Source organism: Chelonoidis abingdonii, chromosome 5 (genome assembly GCF_003597395.2).
Source record: "Chelonoidis abingdonii isolate Lonesome George chromosome 5, CheloAbing_2.0, whole genome shotgun sequence".
Lineage (NCBI taxonomy): Eukaryota > Metazoa > Chordata > Testudines > Testudinidae > Chelonoidis > Chelonoidis abingdonii.
In genome coordinates, this window is record NC_133773.1 from 117661160 (window position 1) to 117666707 (window position 5548).

Here is a 5548-nt window from a genome sequence, read left to right on the forward strand (position 1 = left end):
ATTCTATGGCCTCTGTTAAGAAGAAGGTCAGACAAGATGATAATGATTTCTTCTGGCCTTTTAGTGTATGCATCTTTTTTCACTGCCAGATAGTAAAGTATAGCCTTAAGCTCTTCAAGACAAAATATTCAAACATTCAAAATGAGCTAGTGCACATCAAAATATAAAGATGTTCTAAATGTTCAATAACAATAACAATAAGTCAAAATTAACCATGATTTCAAAAGCATTCCATAGAGTGAGTAAAAAAGAGAATGGTTATATTGAATTTCTAAAGTAATACTATAATTTTGGCTAATGTTTTCACTGCAACATGTCATTTTCTGAGCAAACATAAGTCATCAGAGAAACATGAAATTATTTGTGTAAAACAATATTTTATAACCCAGAAATAAACACAGCCAACTGTCTAATTATATTCAGGTCAGGTATCGTAAACAGATGTTACAAATAGGAATAATATCAAAATGTATCATGATATCCCACAGTTGTAATTATCATCTAAATAAGCAAAGAAAAAATAAATAAAACAAAGTTATAGACAAAGCAATTTCAGAAACTGTAATGCAACGAAGATGACAAGCACACTGTACTTATATAAGTTGAGCCAAAAAGTTTTGTACCAGCGATACATAGTTGAAATAACACACAAGAATCACAAATATAGTCTAGAAGGCATGAGACTAATCTAGAACTCAATATAATGAATTATCAGTTAGGATACATTTAAAGTATTTGAATGAGTCCAAAAAGAGAAAAAGAACAAAGAACCATAGTGATATAGGACCAATGGGTTGACCTGATGGCCCGGATTCTTGCTGGCCACTATCTCCATCCAAATGTACCCGAGAGCAGATCATGCTCTCCCGCCCAAGCCACAGAGGAAGGCTTAATACCCGGCACCTCAAGCTAGGGGAGAGGCTTCAGAGTCGGCGTACTCAGGGTGAGCTTGGGAGTTCACACTTCTTACAATAGATGATGAACTTCCAGGTGCTTTCTCATCTAAGCCCTCCCCAGGAAACACCTTGAGAAGCTTCCCGTGGGTTGTCTCGTTCAGCTGGTCAGAGGGTGGCACTAATGGAGCCAAGGAGCCCCTGGGTGGCTGTGGACCTGGGGAAGATGGCTTTTGATTTTCAGCCTGACTGCTGTAGACAGCTCTTGAACTAATTCCCCACAGCTGGCCTGACTCCCAGGCACCGGGCAAAAAAGACAAGGGCTCTGTGGCCTTAAGCAGAACATAGCCTGAGATGCAGGGCTAGCCATAGTCGGGGAAGGGGCCTGAGTCCCAGCCACGAGCCTCGGCACAAACACCAACACTTCCTCCCTGGAATGTGTCATGGGGGTGAGACTTAGCCCCTGGAACAAGCCCCGAACTTAAGAGGACAATGCAGAGATAGATCACTTGGTGATTGCTTGCTCTGGCCATTGCCTCTGAAGCACCTAGCATCAGCAACTGTCAGAACCCATGATACTGGGCTAGATCGACCATTAGTCTCACCCAGGAGGGCCTTTCTTATCTTCACCACTTTCCTCTAACCCAAGCAAAGCCAGGAGTGGGCCCAGCTCAGGAACTCTAGCCAGGCTCACACAGGCTCCCTGGCCCCTGGCCCAGCATAGAGCAAAACAACCCTGCCTCCGCCAGGATAGATACCCACAGACTCACTGTTCCAGAGCAACAGAGCCCTTCTCTGCTTGGGCTTTGTCCAAGCTGTCTGTGTGCTCTGGCCCACGGCTGCCATGCTGACTGAGATCAGGAGTCTGTGTGGTTTACATGGTCTCAGCTGAGCTGGTGTCACAGCCCCCCTGCCCATCTCCTCATTCCCTTCATGGACCCCTGGGATGTGAGTAATTCTGTATTTGAGTGGCAGTCCCTCCTGGCCAATCAGCTTTGTGTAGACTGGGAGGAAGGGGGAAAGGGATCGCGCTCTAGTGACAGCTCAGCAAGAAAGAGGCAGGTACCTACTACCGCAGAGCAGGCTGGAGAATATGTGTATCGATCTCACTATTTCTCCCATCCTCTTCCAGTTGAGCTAACTTCCCCAACCTGTCTCCAGCTTCCCAGCCACCGCAAGTGGGAGAAGGGCCGTGGACGAACAGCTTTCTGCTCCACCGGGGCTGGCTTTTTGGGAGACCAAGTGGGGAGAGGGATGAAGGCCACTGGAGGAGCTCATCCTGCTGACTGTCAATGGCTTCTAAAACGAGGGCAAGAGAAGATACCATCACTCCCTTGCCACTGGAGAATCCAGGCATTGGTCCTGCTGCCTCTTGCATGAGAAGCGAGTGCTCTATCACTTGTGCTAATTTCCCTGTCTTGCCTGCAAGCCTCTTGATCCACCCATATCATAGTGGAGGCCACACTGTCCCTGATCCAGCTGGTGGCTCCTTCCAAAAAGGAAGCACCTACTTCCCATGGGCTGTCTAGCTCAGCTGGTTAGAGCATGGTGCTAATAACGCCAAGGGCATGGGTTCAAGCCCTAAGCTGGCCACTCTGTGTGCTGGGTGGAGTAGGCAGCGTCTGCTCTTCTGGCTGACTGCTAGGGCTCAGAGAGATGAAAAGACTCTGGCCACCTCCTTTCCTCCCCTCTCTTGGCTCCTTGCTCGACCTGCTGGCTGAAAGGGACTTGGGCCTAGGGAGGGGAGAAGAAGGGTGAGCCTGGCCAGCTGCCTTCCCAGCTCATAGGAGATGAGGGTTGAGATGGCGGGCCCAGGAAGCAAAATCGCAGGGCTGCTGGCTTGCTCCCATTATCCCCAGTGGGTTGACCTGATGGCCCAGATTCTTGTTGGCCACCATCTCCATTCAAATATACCCAAGGGCGGATCATGCTCTTCAGCCCAAGCCACAGAGGAAGGCTTAATACTCAGCACCCCAAGCTAGGGGAGATGCTTCAGAGTCGGCCTGCGCAGGGTGAACTTGGGAGTTCCTTGGACCCCATCCTCCCACTGCCCACAGGCAGCCCCCCAAGCCCACACTGGGGACCAGAGCTCAGACAGGAAGGAGCAGGAGGAGCACTCGGCCCAGAGCCACCACCACTCTAAGTCAGCTTGAGATGCTTTCTCTTCTACCCCTTTTCTCCCAAATTCTGCTGGACTCACAGTAGCCATCCCTGGGACACAGGGAAGAAGCAGGCACATGACTCTACCTAGTGAAAGCCAAACACACATACCGAGAGTTTATCACAGGCTATTGAGGCACTGTAGAAACCCCATTCAGACACATTGACGTAGCTAAACTTTACTTCCAAGGGCCCTACATGTGCAGAAAGCCAACTTTCTTGTGAAACATACTCCCCTTTCGGCTAACCTTCCAAACTTTCTAATTGGAAAACATACACACTGAAACACCCAAACAGTCCTTTGCTCCCCATCTAAAAAGAAAAGAAAGGAAAAGGTTTCCAAATGGCCACCTGGCCAGAATTGTACAGCTCCGCAAATGAAAGCACTCTTTTCAGGGTGACCAGAGATTTTTAAAGAGACTATCCTGTATTTTAAGCCCTTCTGCAGGTGTCCCCAATGTCTCTGGAGGCTGGATCCCTGCTCAGCAGCTCTCTGCTCACCAGCGGTGAGTGTAGGGTCCAGTGGCTACTATGGGGATGGGGATGGAAGGGTAGTGGTGGGGTGAAGACGCAGCGTGCAGAACTGTCTGCTCTCTCTGCCAGTCCATGAGTGCAGCTCCTGCCGCATACTGTCTTGGCTAGCAGGGCCCCTCCTCCCCAATCCATTTCTGTCCTGCACTGGCTGCGTGCCCCCATTCCAACCTCCACCCCTATTCCAACTCCTTCCCCAAATCCCCACCTCCTCCCCTGAGTGCACCATGTTCTCACTTCTCCCCTTTCTTCCCAGAGCATGCTAATGCTGCCAAGCAGCTGTTTGGCAGTGACTGGGTGGGAAGTGCTGGGAGGTAGGTTGAGGAGCGGGGATGGGCACACTCAGGGGACAAAGAGGTGGAGTGGGGGGGATGAGGGAAGCATGGCTGCCAGTGGATGCAGAGCATCCACTAATATTTTTCCAGTGGGTGCTCCAGCCCCAGAGCACCCACGGAGTCAGCGCCTATGACTACATGAGCTAAAAGTCAACTGGCTGTTAGCTAAGGCTGTAGAGCAGACTCATAATCTCTCTCTCTCTCTCTCTGTCAGTGGTCTTGGTGCCACTAGATGGGACAGAACACCACACTCAGGATGTCTGTGGGTTACATCTGCTCTTGGAATTATTTTGGAGAAGGTCTATGGCCTGTGTTATAGAGAAGATCAGCCCAGGTGATCAAAGTAGTCCTTTCGGCCTTGGAATCTAGGAATACAGTAGCATAAAAACAAACCAACCCAGCTGATCAAAGGTGTCTGGCAGCTAAAAGAATTAATATGGACAATTGAACTTTGCCCAACCCTAGGAGATCATTAACTACAAGGCCACCATAGACTTCATACCACACCCAATCCTGAAACCCAGTTGACAGGGATACAGGAAATCCAAGGAGTTTAGAAAATGCTATATCTGGCTCACTTCCACCATGCCAGCCAATTCTGTGACATCTAATGACAGTTTAGGGAGGTATCACAATAGTGTCAAAAGCTTGTATGTTGATCTGGGTCTTCCGAATCACTTATTTAAATTCTAAGGTTGCCCAAACATTCTGTGTCATCAAAATGGCAGAAGCCTCGGAGGGTTCCAAATTCTAAAGACAGACACAAACCCAGTATGCACATTGGCTATGGCTGGTGTAGTGGTGAAAAGCCTCCAAATATTTCTCCTGAAGAGAAGGAGTGAGGTGCTTCTCTCCCAGAAGTCTCCTACTGTGGGAGATAAGGACATGAAGCCTTCATCAAAGGTGCTATGCAGTTACAGTAGTGAGGAGAACTGAAAAGTGTATTCACTAGAATGTCTTGGCTAGTGCAAGAGCATTTCTGCAACATAGAGAGGGGTAACATGGTCTAGTAGCCTGAGCACAGGACTAACACCCAGGAACTTCTTACCTCTCCTGGCTTCCAAAAAGGGTGGTGGAGAGGAGGCAGAGTCATGTCAAGTTGTCTCAGGCAGTGCATGAAGCAAACCGTGAAGGTTTTTAGCAGTAGGCAAGGCATCTTCCCCTTGTGCATCTGGGAGCTATGAGAGGCGTTCCTCTCTGAGGTTAGTGTCTGTCAGTGTGCCACCTAGAGACAATATGACTCCCCACCATATTCATTGAGGAGTTGTGTCTGAATGGCAAAATCTGGAGCTTTGTTTGTGTAATTTTACCATATACTCTTTGAGGCGCGCAAACTGAGTAGGATGATTTATATTCTTTTTCAAAGTGCTTTCATTCAGGTGAAATGTTTTATGTAAATGAAGAAATAACAATATATAATGATATTGTCTATTTTGTTTATTTTCGGTGGTAATTTATACAACAGTTTGGTTTTGTAAAATAAAATGGAGATTAATCTTGAAACCCTTCAAGTATCTCTTACAGGATTGGAATAGTCAGGGTCATGTCTCCACTTTCACTTTTACTGTTTATCTTAGACTGTTACAAAGTCAACAACCTTGTCAGTTTGTGTTAAATGTAATGCTCTGC

General features: G+C 47.8%; 1 non-coding gene across 1 annotated transcript; it reads left to right on the forward strand.

Moving 5' to 3' along the window:
• Nucleotides 1–2412: 2412 nt before the first annotated feature.
• On the forward strand, nucleotides 2413–2486 carry TRNAI-AAU (transfer RNA isoleucine (anticodon AAU)). Its single transcript has one exon. It is a non-coding gene; the product is annotated as a tRNA-Ile (tRNA).
• The last annotated feature ends 3062 nt before the right edge of the window (nucleotides 2487–5548 follow it).